Source organism: Pan paniscus, chromosome 16 (genome assembly GCF_029289425.2).
Source record: "Pan paniscus chromosome 16, NHGRI_mPanPan1-v2.0_pri, whole genome shotgun sequence".
Classification (NCBI taxonomy): domain Eukaryota; kingdom Metazoa; phylum Chordata; class Mammalia; order Primates; family Hominidae; genus Pan; species Pan paniscus.
The window spans coordinates 32,977,643-32,994,832 of NC_073265.2; the positions used below are offsets into that span (position 1 = coordinate 32,977,643).

The following is a 17,190-nucleotide window of genomic DNA, read 5'->3' on the forward strand; positions in this document are numbered from 1 at the left end:
CCTCCTTTCAGTGATGTTCTAAAAGGTGTTCTTGCTTTGATGGGAGATAGATTAACTCTGAAATCCCTTCTAACACTAAAAACCTGTACAACACTTACTGATTTGAACACTGCCCTGAGCAATGGCAAAATGAAATAAAGAGACTTTTGGTCCAGAAACAGGTAAAAATAATATCCAATTAAAGTTAATGGTTCACAAGAGAAGCAACATGAGTAGAACACGCAATGGAAACAATACTTCTCAATTAGTTACACTAACAGCTCTGAAGATCTCCTTACTCCACAGAGAGGCCTTTACCTATGCATCAGGGAGGGAGAGGGTAAAATTAGGACTCTAATCAGGCAGTAGAGGTTGCAGGAAGGGTGGAAGCTATAACGATAAAGTCAAGAAATGAGTCAGATTCAGGAGCTGTGGAAAGGGTAGAAAGCTAAGGAGCACAGACTCTAATCAGGCAGTAGAGGTTGCAGGAAGGGTGGAAGCTATAATGATAAAGTCAAGAAATGAGTCAGATTCAGGAGCTGTGGAAAGGGTAGAAAGCTAAGGAGCACAGACTCCGCTGGCATCTGAGCTAACTTGTTTTGTTCTTTTTTAGAGATAGGGTCTTGCTATGTTGCCCAGGCTGGAATGCAGTGGTATGATCCTAGCTTCCTGCAGCCTCCAACTCCTGGCCTCAAACAATTCTGCCTCAGCTCATAGCTGGGACTAGGGGCACACATCATCACACTCAGCTTGAACTAACTCTTTTGCTTGACTTTATGCCTTTCAATATCCCTTATCCCAGAGGCAGACTACTGAGCAGCTACTAGGAGCATCTATTAGACATATATATATATATATAAAATATATATATATATATATATTTTTTTTTTTTGAGACCGAGTCTCACTCTGTTGCCCAGGCTGGAGTGCAGTGGTGCGATCTTGGCTCACTGCAACCTCTGTCTCCCAGGTTCAAGTGATTCTCCTGCCTCAGGCTCTAGAGTAGCTGGGATTACAGGCATCTGCCACCACACCCGGCTAAATTTTTTTTTTTTTGTATTTTTTAGTAGAGACAGGGTTTCACCATGCTGGCCAGGCTGGTCTTCAACTCCCGACCTCAGGTGATCTATCCGCCTCAGTGTCCCAAAGTGCTGGGATTACAGGCGTGAGCCACCGCACCCGGCCTAGACACTTATACTTTTTAATTTTAATGAACAGACATTGTTCTATCTGAATGTTTATATTTTCAATTCTCTATTTCCAACAATTCCCTTCATTATCTTTTGCTGGGCCCAAGGATATTGAAGCCATCCATTGCTTTACTTGTCTTCCAAGTTCATCAGTGCCTGCACTGCAAAGGAAACAGATTGTGAGGCTGGAGAGCTAAGAATATTCTACATATATAAATGTTTGGTGAAGACCTTGCTTTTCTGGGTTCTAGGTTCCCACAAAAGTCTTTATTAATCTTTTAATTAAGCCTTATGATTCTGTGTACTCTTTGCCATAGACAAGTTTATCAGGATTAAAGAAACTACCTTGCTGCATTTTCCTCCTTTTCACCCTGTCCTCCCTAGAGAATAAGTGGGAAGGCAGGGCTAAGAATGACTAGAAGGAACAGGATTAAATTTAGGCAACATTGTGAAGTAAGCAAAGCCTGTCTTTCACATCTTGCCCTAAATTCTGTGTTCCAATGTTATAAATTCCTCTTGTTGCCCACCTGTGCCCACCACACACAAATACACAGTCCTCCTCTCTAATTTCTTATTTTCACACTGAGTTGATTTCAACTAGATATGAGGGGGAAACCCCAGATAACACATATTAAATTGTAAAAATCTGCCCTTAACTGTTCTGTTTTTGCTTTGTTTTGAGACAGAGTCTCGTTCTGTTGCCAGGCTGGAGTTCAGTGTCGTGATCTCCACTCACTGCAACCTCCTCCTTCCAGGTTCAAGCAATTCTCATGCCTCAGCCTCCCGAGTAGCTGGGACTACAGGCATGTGCCACCAGGCCCGGCTGATTTTTTGTATTTTAGTAGAGACAGGGTCTCACCATGTTGGCCAGGATGATCCTGATCTCCTGACCTCGTGATCTGCCCACCTCAGCCTCCCAAAGTGCTGGGATTACAGGCATGAGCCACCGTGCCCAGCCTTTTTTTTTCCTTTTAGAGGGAAATTGTATTAATCCAAATTAGTCATAGAGTAATGAAATTTAGGAAAAATAAATTTGGCTAGTTCTCAGTTTACATCAAACTCTACTATTTAAGTCACGTATTTATCTTTATAGAGGCTGACACTAGAAGGGGCAGATACAAGCAGAAGTTTAGAATTCATAAACCTCTTTAGGGAGTTAAGACAGTGAGCACTTGTGGGCATCCTGCTCATTGTCTGATCCCCCATAGCTCTCCAGCTTGAGGCTTAGGCCCTGCTGCTCAAGTCTGAAATGCAATCTTCAGAGAGAACAAACGTGCAGAAACTGGTGGGCTGCCCAAATCAAGCAAGAGCCTACCTTGTCCTAATTCCCAACAACTGGGATTAGACTTTCTCTTCTTGGGAAATAAGCTCTCATACCTCATAGGATTTGGGTGTCCCCTGCTACAGAAGCAGAGTTTCTAGATTCTCTCTCAGTTAGAGAAAACTGGGACACATTCCCAGAATATGACATACCAAACCAAGAATTTGCCTATTTTAGGTGTAGGCAGAAATTGAGAAGCTGAAATGCCAGAATAGTGGACACCCTCCTCCTTCTCCACAGCTATAAATGCTATATATATATTCCCATGGTCCCCATGACTGCCCTAACTCCATACCTGCAAACTCTTGTAACTTCTTATGCTCCTCTAGGTTATACTGAAGCTTTTCTAGCAACTCAAAATATCGGAAGAGTGAGTCTCTGGGCCAAACACAGTCATCCTGATCCATTTCCATTAGCCTGGGCAGATTCTCGTGCACAAGAGTTTCCCAGTCCAAATGACCTATAGGGAGGAATGCTTCAGAAAAGCATGTCTAGATTTGTAAAAGCTGGGTAAGAGCTGGTAAATCCTATGGTGTGGGTGGAAAGGTGGAGTAGAAAGAGGTAACAGGAAGCAAGGAGGGAAAGGGTTCATCAGCAAGAAACCACTTTTTACAATGAGCAAAGAGGCCACGGCCACACTTACCCAAAGTGAAGAAGAAGTACAGGGGAAATTAAGAAGCAAAAAGAAAGTAATTAAGACCAGAAAATTGGAAAGGAGATATAGTAGGAGAGCTCCTGTTAAGACTAAGATGTCTTAAAGAGGAGTCTGAATTCAAATGGAAAAAACTCATTATTATAGTTCTTCGGCTCACCAATAGATTCAGAAAATCTGGATTCAGAAGAGGAAGAATAGGAAGAGGATGTGGAGGAGACACAGGAGGAAGACTGGTACTCTCTCTTTTTTGACAAGGTCTCTTCTGTTTTTGATGCAGATGTTATTAAATCCTCTTCAGTGGCACCATAATTAGACTCTACTTCAGACACTTCTGATAAGTCCAAACTTTCCCTTTGTTGACTAGCTCCTCTTGAACAGAAAGGAGAAATGTATGGCTTCACAAACATTTACAAGATATGACTACTCCACTCATTATTCTGGTTCTACCCCTGGCCACCCCCTAAAGCTGGGGCATAAGACAATGAGGGCCAAACTACTCCCAAACTCTAAACTCAGGCACTTCCAACTTCAATCATTCATGTGTCATCCTTAACTCTTCTCTTCCCTCCCATATCCAGTCCATCAAGAAATCCTGCTGACTCTACCTTCGAAATATATCTTTTCTCACTAACTCACTGCCACCACTCTGGCCTAAGCTGTCATCATTTCTTGCCTGGGCAGCAGCATAGCCTCCCAGCTGATCTCTCTGCTCCTTCCCTTGTTCTTCTATCAACACAGCAACCAGAGTAATCCTTCTTAAACGTAAGTCACTTCATGTCACCCCTCTGTTCTGCTTGCCATTTCAAAGTCCCTACAATGGCACCCATAACCCTACAGGATCAGGTCACCATTCTCTCTCTGACTTCATTTCCCAGCACTCTTCCCCCTGCTCACTCTACTCCAGTCACAATGGCCTCTTTGCTGTTTCTCAAACACACCAAGCATGCATCCAGCTTAGGAGCTGTGCACTAGCTGTTTCATCTGCCTATTAACACTCTTCTTACAGATATCCACATGGTAATCCCTTTACCTCCTTCGAGTCTTTGCTCACATTACCTTTTCAATGAGGTCACCGCGACTACCCTGTTTAAAACTACAACCCATCTGCGGCTGGGCACGATAGCTCACGCCTGTAATCCTAACACTTTTGGAGGCTGAGGCGGGTGGAGTGCCTGAGCTCAGGAATTTGAGACCAGCCTGGGCAACGTGGTGAAACCTCGTCTCTACTAAAATACAAAAAAATAAACAAATAAATTAGCCAGGCATGGTGGCAGGCACCTGTAGTCCCAGCTACTTGGGAGGCTGAGGCAGGAGAATTGCTTGAACCCAGGAGGCAGAGGTTGCAGTGAGCCGATATCGTGCCACTGCACTCCAGCCTGGTGACAGAGCAAGACTCTGTCTCAAAAAAAAAAAACTACAACCCATCTGCAATCCCACCTTCTACTCCCAATCTCCCTTAACCTGTTCTACTTTTAACTTTCCCATAATGCTTATCATATTTTAACAGATTACTTAATATATTCACTGCTTATTATCTCTTTACCACTACTAATATGTAAGCTCCATGAAGCAGGCATTATTGTCTATTTTGTTCACTGATAACATCCCAAGCACCTACTAAGTATTCAATAATTATTTGTTCTTTATTGTTTTTTGTTCGTTTTTTTGAGACAGGGTCTTGCTCTGTCACCCAGGCTGCAGAGCAGTGGCACAATCACGGCTCACCACAGCCTCAACCTCTCAGCTCAAGCAGTCCTCCCACCTCAGCCTCCTAAGTAGCTGGGACCATAGGAACACACCACCACATCCAGCTAATTTTTGTTCGCAGAGACAGGATTTTGCCATATTACCTAGTTTAGTCTTGAACTCCTGAGCTCAAGTCATCTGCCCACCTCAGTTTTCCAAAATGCTGGTATTATAGGCATGAGTGCCCACGCCCACCCTGCTAAATTTTTGAGATGGGATCTTGCTCTGTTGCCCAGGCTGGAGTATAGTGGTGCAATCATGTCTCAATGCAGCCTTGAACTTCTGGCTTGAACTTCAAGCAATCCTCTTGCCTTCACCTCTCAAAGTGTTGGGATTACAAGTGTAAGCCACCACATCCACCCAGTAATTATTTGTTAATGAGTGAATGAGTTTACTTCTGCTTCTGCTTTTTTTGTCCACTGCTAAACACTTGGGGTCTAGAATCATATCTGTTTCATGGAAGGTATTTGTATTAGTGTCCTGTGGCTGCCATAACAAATTACTATAAACTTGGTAGCTTAAAATGACAGAAATATATTCCGTCACAATTCTAGAGGCTAGAGTCTGAAATGAAGGTGTTGGCAGGGCCATATTCCCTCTGGAGGCTTTAGGGGAGAAGTTCCTTGCCTCTTCTACCTTCTGGCAGCTGCCTGGCATTCCTCAGCTTCCCTTGGCTTGTGGCGGCATTAACCCTAACCTCTATCTCCGTCTTCACATCGCCTTCTCCTATTCTCTGTGTCTTCTCCTCTTTCAACTCTTATAAGCCATTGGATTTAGGACCTACCTGGATAATCTAGGATGATCTCATCTCAAGATCCTTAACTTAGGATCTTTTTTTTTTTCCAAATAAGGTCACATTCACAGGTTCCAGGGAGCAAGGACATGGACATATTATTTCGGGTGCCACTAGTCAACCTACTACAATATGCAGTTATTAAATGAATGAATTATCTCTCAAAGCCAATCTTCATCTTTAGTTTTCCACCCTCTCCTCCTTCATGTGTTTCTATCCCAGTTCACATACATACTCCTAACCTGGCATCTATTTTGCTGTGGCTTGACCTCAGTGCCTCACGTGACATGTTTTTTTCTCCTGCAAAGCAAAAAAAAAAGAAAAAAGAGCAAAGACAGTTATATTCAAGCAAAAGTGTGGTAAGAAAAAAAGAGTTCATATCAGAAAGTGAAGAAAACTAATTGGGGAGAACAAATTGTAGTCAAGGGGTGAAAAAAATGGAGGACTCCCCACAGGGGATGAAGAATCAGGCAATATTCTAGAGCTGGAGAATTCTTATCCTTGGGGGCAAATCTACTGTCACAAAGGGAAAAGTGGGGTCAAGGAGCAGAAACAAGAAATGAGCTCAGGAAACCCTTGAGAAGGAAAGCTGGGGTTGAAAAGGGAGAAGCAGACCTCTGGATGATCTGCCGCTTGAACATATCAGCTTTGAGCTGAACCTCCCGACTTGCCATCTCCTCATGCAGCTCTTTCCTGATATTCTGAAAGTTAATGACTGCCCCAAAGGGCCATTAGGAGCTGAGAGATGGTAATGACTAGACTTGGGAAGAGGGCTTGGGTGGGGAGAATCCAAGTGAAATATCCAATCCAGAACCCAAGCCTTCCTGCTACACTAGGTTCTTTATACCCATAAGCCACCAATCCCAGCTTTCAGAATAACTTTTTCCCAACCACCCTTCCCAAACAAGTTTCACCTCCTCTATGCTTACCCATCATGGCTACTATGATACCTCGAAAGATAATGGAGCCAAGCAACAACCAAAGGATGAAATAGATGCTGCTGAAGATGCGACTGACTTCAGGCACCTTCCAGACGTCCTGAAGCAGTGCATACCAATGATCCAAGGTGAAGAGAATGAACACTGTTACCAGGGAATTCGGGAGGTCCCTAAAGAAAAAGGCATGCGAATAGACAGAAGCAGAGACCTAAACCTTTCAAAAATGGTATCATTCCTACTTTCAAAGAAACATAAAGCATTTCTTTGTAGTTTGTTCTGATTTTGGCTCCTTTTCTACCATACTGTTTTTAGCTAATCATTCTTGTTTGAAGTTGTTTTATTTTAATTTAATTTAATTTAATTTAATTTAATTTTTTTTGAGACAGAGTCTCGCTCTGTTGCCCAGGCTGGAGTGTAGTGGCACGATCTCAGCTCACTGCAACCTCCACCTCATGGGTTCAAGAGATTCTCGTCTCAGCCCCGCAAGGAGCTGGGATTACAGGCACGCACCACCACGCCCAGCTAATTTGTGTATTTTTAGTAGAGCCATCTCTACTAAACTTTTGTCATGTTGGCCAGGCTGGTCTCGAACTCCTGACCTAAGGTGATCCACCAGTCTCAGCCTCCCAAAATGCTAGGATTATAGGCGTGAGCTACCACACCCAGCCTAAATTCTCCTTTATCATGAATAATCTGTGACTACCTCTCACTACTCCATTAGTCCTGGGGTATAATAAATAATAAATAGGTATTGACTGAATTTTTTAAAGATGAATGAATTTTTAAAGATCAATTTTTTAAAGATGAATGCATCACCAACTAGATAGTTTTCTAATTTTTTTTCTTTTTTTGAGACAGAGTCTCACTCTATCATCCAAGCTGGAGTGGCGTGATCTCAGCTCACTTCAACCTCTGCCCCCCAGGCTCAAGTGATTGTCTTGACTCAGCCTCCCGAGTAGTTGAGATTACAGGTGTGCACCACCATGCCCAGCTAATTTTCATATTTCATATTTTTAGTAGAGACAGAGTTTCACCATGTTGGCCAGGCTGGTCTTGAACTGCTGACCTCAAGTGATCTATCTGCCTGCCTCCACCTCCCAAGGTGCTGGGATTACAGATGTGAGCCACCATGCCCGGCCGTTTTTTCTAATTTTATTCTCCACTGCTCTATGGACTCCACTTAATAGAAGATCACTCGTAAATTTAGCAAAATTTAGCAAAATTAGCAAATTTAGCAAAATAGAAGATCATCCAAAAAATTATTCCTATTAGTTTGCTGGTATGAAATGATATGCAAGTAAATGGGTATGTTACATAAACATATATGATCCTAAATAATGAATATATACAAATTATAAAATTAATAATATTTAAAAATTGCTAAAAAAGTAAAAAGTTTCCGGGAAGGTATCTAAATTTTCCTACCTTTCTTTTTAGTTCCCCATACACAATTTATTGAAAACATCAGAGCTTGTATAGGATAAATTCTAGGACTTTCCTAACTCAATACTCTTACAAAACTATCTGTTAGAGTCTAACAGAGTCCTGAGAGGCGCTGACGAGATTGAATTATAATTCATAAGCAGGATTCTCTACTCTAAATTCAAGCTGATTTTCTTCTAGAAAACACTGATTAGTGAGGTTTTGTTAATATTTTAAAAATATGTAACACTTCATAAATTTGTGTTTCATCCTTGCACAAGGGCCATGCTAATCTTCTCTATATCGTTCCAATTTTAGTACATGTGCTGCCGAAGTGAGCACTGATTAGTGTTTTCTAGACAGAGATCAGGAATAGGCGTGTGCATGTGTAATATGTAGAGATTGGGATAAAACCAGTGATCATATTTGAGAATCATAGTAACATTAATTGATCACTTATAACGTGTTACATACTGTGCTAAGTGCTTAAATGCATTACCACATTTAACCCCACACTCTTATGAAGTAGCACTGCTATTATTCCCCCCACCTTTCTTTTTTTTTTAGACAGAATTTCACTCTTTGTAGCCCAGGCTGGAGTGCAGTGGCTCAATCTCAGCTCACTGCAATCTCCGCCTCCCTAGTTCAAGTGATTCTCCTGTCTCAGCCTCCCGAGTAGCTGGGATTACAGGCACCCACCACCATGCCCAGCTAATTTTGTATTTTTAGTGGAGACAGGGTTTCACCATGTTGGCCAGGCTGGTCTCGAACTCCTGACCTCAGGTGATCCACCCGCCTTGGCTTCTCAAAGTGCTGGGATTACAGGCGTAAGCCACCATGCCCAGCCTATTTCCATTTTTCTTTTCTTTTTCTTTTTTTTTTTTTTTTGAGATGGAGTCTCGCTCTGTTGCCAGGCTGGAGTACAGTGGCATGATCTCGGCTCACTGCAATCTCTGCCAACCAGATTCAAGCAATTCTCCTGCCTCAGCCTCCCGAGTAGCTGGGACTACAGGTGCAAGCCACCACGCCTGGCTAATTTTTGGTAGAGATGGGTTTTCACCATGTTGGCCATGATGGTCTCGATCCCTTGACCTCATGATCCACCCGCCTCAGCCTCCCAAAGTGCTGGGATTTCAGGGGTGAGCCACTGCGCCTGGCCCCCAGTTTTCAAAAGACGTAACTGAGTCACAGAAACCAAGCTCAACCACTGGAGTGTACCGCTATTTAAAGATGCCTGATGACAGTGTGGTTTGAATTTGCAAAACCCAGAATAAACATGGAACTAGCTGCCCTAACCTCAAGATCAGAGCTAATACCATTCACTGTTCTTTTGCTTTCTCTTTCCCTCTCCCTATTGTGTTCTATTTCAGTTTCTTGGAATAGACTGTACTTTTTATATTACTATACTTTGGACAAGCTTCCTGGTCTCTTAGCCAAATTTTCTCCCCTCACTCAGCTGTCCCCCAGCTCTGCTTACGAGAACACATGATACTCCAGGTCCTGACGAGGTAAATGGGTGTACTCTGAGAAGACGTAGACACCAGTCACAACAAAAATGTAGAAGATGAGCAGCAACATCAAGAGGAAAGTCATGCTCTAGAGGCCATAACCTCAAGTCAGATGTGGGCCAGACTAGGCTGATCTCCACCAACAGCCCAGTCAAGCCCACCTGGCAATCTCCCACCAAACCCTCTCTTGCACTGCTGAACCCAGTCATCTCTGAACCATGGCACCTGTCCCCAGCCCCTTCTCATCCAATAACATTTCACAGGACGTTTCATTGCCTTCTTTGACCCATCCAGATTTGTTTCATATTCTTTTTTTTTTTTTTTAAACGGAGTTTCACTCTGTCGCCTAGGCTGGAGTGCAGTGGCGCAGTCTCGGCTCACTGCAACTTCCGCCTCCCGGGTTCAAGTGATTCTTCTGCCTCAGCCTCCTGAGTAGCTGGGATTACAGGCACACACCACCAAGCCCGGCAATTTTTTTTTTTTTTTTTTTTTTTTTTTTTGTATTTTTAGTAGAGACAGGGTTTCACCATGTTGGTCAGGCTGGTCTCGAACTCCTGACCTCATGACCCATCCCCCTCGGCCTCCCAAAGTGCTGGGATTACAGGCGTGAGCCACCGCACCCGGCCAATTTGTTTCATATTCTATGTTAAGCCCTCACATTTATCTACCTTGCCCCCTGCTTTAGCTTGCAACAGTCAAATCACCTTGAGGGCCCTGACCAGGACCAAAATAATAACTCGAATTTGACGGAATTGTGCAAGGAGTTTGAGAGACCTCAGCACCCGGCAGATCCTCAGAAGCTGAAGCCACACCAATTGGCCTGTTACCCCTACCAATACCACAACCTCGGGAAGCAGGGACTGTGGAAAACACACAGGTTATAAGTAAAATACAACCCAAGGCACCCAGGCAGAATTGCACCTTCTTCATCTTATCCTCTTCATTGTTCCCTGGGCGTTATCCTTTGAATAGCATTCTCTGAGAAGTGCTTACTATTCAGCCTTTCTATATTAAGTTGCTTAAACACTATACTTCAACTTGTTCAGATATAAAAAGGGGGATAAAATTCATGGTTATTTAATTGGGTTGTTGTGGAGCATAAATGAGATAATGTAAGGAAAACACTTAAAATAGTGCTTGGCACTTAGTAAGTGCTCAGTAACCGGCAGATGCTCTTGTTGGCATTGATGTTGTAGTTAGTCTACTTTGCTCCTAATATCAACAACTCCTGCAATGATTGATGTTTAGTTTTAGGAAAAAAAGTCAAAAGAAAGAAGTTAAGTAAATTTTTGTTTCTTCCTATTATCATGTTAACTTTTCTTGTTCTTTCGATTCACCTAGGTACATTCTTCATCCCACTAAACGAACCCTCAGGATCTCTATCCTTACCAACATGGTAACAACAAAGTCAAAGACATTCCAGGCACTCTTCCAGAAAACAGAAAAGTTGGATAGCCACTTAAGAAGGATCTCCAGGATGAAAATAAGCAAGATAAACCAAGCTGCCACCTCCAAGGTCAGCTTCAATGGCCATAGTTTGGTATTTGTGGATTCCAGCAATTCTGTGAGGATACAGCAAAGGAGGAATAAAAGTTAAGGAAGCTGGAAACCGAATGATGGAGAATGAACACCCTTATAAACCACAGTTTTGCCCACTACTGTTCCATTTTTCTTAACACTGTGTTAAGAGTTAAGAGTTTCTCTTCTTAACACTGTTGCTTCAACCTGTGAAATACAGGGAAGGACAGAATTGACCATAAAACACAGCCACAACCAATCTGTTCATATAGTTATGTCTGCCCAGCTACAAGTCACTTGCGATCCACTCTGGGGCTCACACAGCTACTAAGAGACTACTCTCTTTAATTACCCCTACCTCCAACCCCCCACCCCCATCTACTGTACTGTTATCTCAGTCCCAAAGTTCACAAGAAAGCAATGGGTCTTGAGAACAGAATGAAAATACAGGGCCATGGTATCTGAACTACTTTATAACGAATGTAGAAACAAGCCACAATCATTAGGGTATATCGAATTATAACAATAAATCACTTGGTTCTGTTAGCTTTCTTTTAAAACTTTTCCTTTCTTCCCTGCCTAAAATTGGTTTTGTTCTGCAAAGCAAATTGAATGCATACTTCCTCTCTAGAACCTTATTATTTACCAATTGCTATTCCTTAATTCATTGCCTTTCTCTTTCAACCTTCTTCATCTCTTTTATACAATTAATGGATGTATGCCATGCTCTAGAAAAAAAAAACACTGAAATTAAAATGGCTTAAGAGCTAAATAGAAATCAACATTGTGGTGCTCTGGCTTTAAATTCATCCTGATGCTGAACTGGATCCAGACAAAAAGAACAGAACCATACTTCAATCATCCCTAGAATTTTACAGAGGTTGGCCCCTTCTAAAAACCAATGGGGTTACACTATACTTATTCCTATGCTTGTTTTGAGACAGAGTCTCACTCTGTCACCCAGGCTGGAGGAGTGCAGTGGCATAATCATAGTTCGCGGAAGCCTGGATCTTCCGGGCTCAAGAGCCTCTGGGTAACTGGGACCACAGGCACATGTCACCATGCCCAGCTAATTTTTTCTTTAAATTATTTGTAGAGATGGGGTCTCCCTATGCTGCCCAGGTTGGCCTCAAACTCCTGGGCTCAAGCAATCCTCCCGCCTTGGTCTCCCAAAGTGCTGGGGTTATAGGCATGAGCCACTGCACCCAGCACTCCTATGCTTATTTAGGCTCTGTACTTCTTCCGTAAGTTTTTCTTTCATGCACATTTCTCTAAGATGGACAATATTTCACATTTTAACATCCATGAAATTAGGATGCTTTTTTTTTTTTTTTATCTTTTGAGATGGAATCTCGCTCTGTTGCCAGGCTGGAGTGCAGTGGTGCAATCTCAGCTTACTGCAACCTCTGCCTCTGCGCCACAATGCCCAGCTAATTTTATTATTTTTGGTAGAGACGGGGTTTCACCATGTTGGCCAGGATGGTCTCCATCTCTAGACCTCGTGATCTGCCCACCTCGGCCTCCCAAAGTGAGGATGCATTTTACAACCAGCGATGTGTCCCAGTTTAATTGAGCATAATTTTTATTTCTTATTGGTAAACAGTGAATTTCACCATTGATGACAGCTTAGATTCAATAAAATACAAACTTTTTTCACTTAACAATATATTCTAGCTCTCAGGAGCATGGGATTATATAATTAGAAAGAGCTGAGGACCACATTTGTGGCTGGAAAATAGAATGCTATAATTTTTATTCAGTTTTTGCCCTTGCAAAACAGGAACCCAAACAGAGCAATGAAGTAAAATAAGGCTTTTGTAAAGCAGAATATAGTTTTGAGTAGTTTAAAATAGTTTAAGTAGGGAAGTCCAAATTATAGAAGCAGTAGCACTTTTACTCTCTGGAAAAATGAATAATTTTATAGAAGCTAAACAAACCCAAGGAAGTTCAGAGGAACGAATAGCAGAAATTGCCTCAGCAGCACAGAATGTGCAAAAGTGACTGCCTCCACTCTACATCAAGTAATGTGTCCTCTCTGAAGATGAAAAATAACTTTTTAAAATTCTTGGAATTTTTCAGGCTGCTATAGCAAGGCAAAGGAGTCTTAATGGAAATAGAGACCAGGAGCCCAGTGAAGTCTACCCAGGAATCTTAGCCAGTGAAGTGAAGTAGCAGTGAACACCTATGTTTCAATATTCTTCTCAGGGTGACAGACAGTAGCCATTTGATCAAGCAAGTCAGGCAAATACATAATTCTGTTTTACAAGGTAGAGTTCACCATGAACAGTCATCTATTGCTACTCCCTATTCTAGAAAAACAACAGTAAGTCACCTCACAGAATACCAGGTAAATTCACATTGGTTTCAAGGAGTCCAATACTATAGGTGAGGAGAATAGTACACTGTAACAATAAACTGATATGTAGATTTTGACATTTACAGTTTTAATATTTTTAGTAATGTTTTGGCTAGTTATATCCATCATGAAACAAGGAACACTGATGTTGAAACATAATTTCTTTCTTTCTTTTTTTTTTTGAAATGGAGTCTCACTCAATCTGTTGCCCAGCTGCCATCTCAGCTCACTACAAACTCCGCCTCCCGGGTTCAAGCGATTCTTCTGCCTCAGCCTCCTGAGTAACTGGAACCATAGGTGCACATCACCATACCCACTGATTCTTGTATTTTTAGTAGAGACGGGGTTTCACCATGTTGGCCAGGTTGGTCTTGAACTCCTGACCTCAAGTGATCCGCAGGACTAGGCCTCCCAAATTGCTGGGATTACAGGCATGAGCCACATGCCCAGCCAGAAATACAATTTCATGAAGAGCATTAAGAGTGATAATTCTGGCTGGGCGCGGTGGCTCATGCCTGTAATCCCAGCTCTTTGGGAGGCCGAGGCGGGCGGATCACGAGGTCAGAAGTTCGAGACCATCCTGGCTAACATAGTGAAACCCCGTCTCTACTAAAAATACAAAAAATTAGCCAGGCGTGGTGGCGGGCGCCTGTAGTCCTAGCTACTCGGGAGGCTGAGGCAGGAGACTGGCATGAACCCAGGGGGTGGAGCTTGCAGTGAGCAGAGATGGCGTCTCTGCACTCCAGCCTGGGAGACAGAGCAAGACTCTGTCTCAAAAAAAAAAAAAAAAAAAAAAAAAAGAATGATAATTCTGCAAGTTTAATCTCAAGATGATCTTCATCAGATTCTATAAATTCCATTCATATGACCAAAAACTTTATATAGCACATCAAACCCTCTCTAGGACTTTAAAAGTCAATGTAAAAAATTGTAATCTTCAGGAATATGCCCACCTTTGGGAAAAAATTGTAATGATATTATACTTAGGTTTTATTTTATTTTTGAGACAGAATCTTGCTCTGTCACCCAGGCTGCAGTGCACTGGTGAGATCATAGCTCACTGCTGCCTCAATCCCCTGGGCTCAAGTGATCCTCCCACCTCAGCCTCCTAATATACTCAGTTTTTAATTTTAAGTAAGGATTGTCTACACTTGCAATGTGTTATTTTCTGACAAAGGCTTGCAAATGAGTCAAATCATTTTTTCTTTCTCATTATTTGAAACAAAATACAAGATTTTAAAAATAAGCCAATTGATGTTTAAAGTGCAAAACAGAGGCCAGGCACAGTGGCTCATGCCTGTAATCCCAGCACTTTGGGATGCCGAGGCGGGCGGATCACCAGGTCAGGAGATCGAGACCATCCTGGCTAACACAGTGAAACCCCATCACTACTAAAAATACACAAAATTAGCCAGGTGTGATGGCAGGGGCCTGTAGTCCCAGCTACTCGGGAGGCTGAGGCAGGAGAATGGCGTGAACCTGGGAGGCGGAGCTTGCAGTGAGCCGAGATCGTGCCACTGCACTCCAGCCTCGGTGACAGAGCGAGACTCCGTCTCAAAAAATAATAACAATAAAATAATAAAATTAAAAAAATAAAGTGCAAAACAGAATTACCAATATCCAGTTGTGGAAGTAGATTTTTTAAAGCCCTAACAGTTTAGATCGCTTTGTGATCTGGAAAAAAAATTTTAAGCCTAAAAAAAGTCTTAATGTTTATCATATGAATTAGTCTGTTCAAAGAAATCTGTTAATCACAAATAATTTCCCTCTGCAAAATCCCTCCTCCCTTTCTACCACAAGAATAAGCTTAATAAGATAAAATTTCCACGAGCTTGCCAGATAATTTCTAGTCCGGCAATCTACTTATCCTCTGGCACAGTGATCATGTTTCATATTCAGTTAACTGTTTTACCAAATAGAATAGTTAGTGCTATTCTATTTTGATTTGTCTATTAGATCTAGGGCAGGAGTCCCAAGCCCCAGGCTATGGACTGGTACCAGTCCATGGTCTGTTAGGAACCCGGCCATGCAGCAGGAAGTGAGTGGTCGGTGAGTGAGCATTACTGCCTGAGCTCCACCTCCTGTCAGATCAGCTGCGGCATTAGATTCTCATAGGAGGGCGAGCCCTATTGTGAACTGCGTGTACGTGACCCTTAGGAGAATCTAATGCCTGATGATCTGAGGTGGAACAGCTTCATCCTGAAACCTCCCTCCTACCCCATCCATGGAAAAACTGTCTTCCAAGAAACCAGTCCCTGAAGCCAAAAAGGCTGGGGACCACTGATCTAGGAAATCCTGAATAGTTACTATTATTTACTTCATTCCAAGGCTTAGTACTATAATCCTAGCCATGCAAGGCAAATACATGGCAGCAATCATACAATAAAAGGGAATTATAAGTAACTTAGTTCAAAATCTTCACCATTACGAGGAGGAAATAAAACACCTCAAAGTATGTAGTATACTGTAGTGGGTCCGTGACATCAATTATTGTTGTATATTTAAATATCTCTGACCTGACTGCAGTAAAGGACTATTTTTTTCGAGACAGGGTCTCACTTTGTCACCTAGGCTGGAGTTCAGTTGCATGATGGCTCACTGCAACCTCCGCCTCCCAGGCTCAAGTGATCCTCCCACCTCAGCCTGCTGAGTAGCTGGGACTACAGGCATGTGCCACCACACCTAGCTAATTTTTGTATTTTTTGTAGAGATGAGGTTTCTCCACATTGGCCAGACTGGTCTCAAACTCCTGAGCTCAAGCAATCCTCCTGCCTCAGCCTCCCAAAGTGCTGGGATTACAGGCATGAGCCACCATGCCTGGGCCCCAGAGATAAGCTTGTAGGGGACTTGGAGCTAGAGGCAGAGTTCTGAACTGGCTACAGGCACTGGACACTTCTGTTGAGGAAAATATCTGTGTGACAAACAGCCAAGAGCTTCATAACTACACCCTTCTCTTAAAAATTCCTCCTAGGCTGGACGTGGTAACTCATGCCTGTAATCCCAGCACTTTGGGAGGCTGAGGTATGAGGATCACTTAAGCCCAGGAGTTCAAGACCAGCCTGGACAACATAGTGAGACCCTGTCTCTACAAAAAAAAAATCAACATAATTAGCTTGGTGTAGTGGCATGCACCTGTAGTCCAAGCTACTCAGGAGGCTGAGGTGGGAGGATCAATAGAGCCCTGGAGGTTGAGGATGCAACGAGCCGTGATCACACCACTATACTCCAACCTAAGTAACAAACTGAGACTCTTTCACTAAAAAATAAAGTGGGAGACTTCCCTACAACAGTGAGAATGAAACAAGTGAGTAGTTCTACTGTCCTTTCATCATTTCTGAGCAGTTTGAGATTATCAACAAATGAGCTCACTGATTTTGCAGACATCCTTATGTTTTGAATATGTTTCATATAATTTATTATTGGTTTAAGAATAATTTCCTTTTAAGTAATTTTTTTGGCTCAGCTAATATCTTAGTGGTATCTACCTTTCCATACTTTGTGAGCTTTCTTATTTTTACTTGAATAATATTTCTAAATATACTTGTAAAAATGTAAATGTTAGGCTGGGTGCAGTGGCTCACCCCTGTAATCCCAGCACTCTGGGAGGCCGAGGCGGGTGGATCACGAGGTCAGGAGATTGAGACCATCCTGGCTAACACGGTGAAACCCCGTCTCTACTAAAAAATACAAAAAATTAGCTGGGCGTGGTGGTGGGCACCTGTAGTCCCAGCTACTCCGGAGGCTGAGGCAGGAGAATGGCGTGAA

At 42.6% G+C, this 17,190-nt stretch overlaps 1 non-coding gene and 1 pseudogene across 1 annotated transcript; both read right to left on the minus strand.

Moving 5' to 3' along the window:
* Nucleotides 1-36: 36 nt before the first annotated feature.
* Nucleotides 37-17,190, minus strand: part of LOC129393946 (cation channel sperm-associated protein 2-like) — a 20,363-nt pseudogene continuing 3,209 nt past the window's right edge.
* LOC112437380 (U6 spliceosomal RNA) lies at nt 8,279-8,385 on the minus strand. Its single transcript, XR_003025999.1, has one exon. It is a non-coding gene; the product is annotated as a U6 spliceosomal RNA (small nuclear RNA).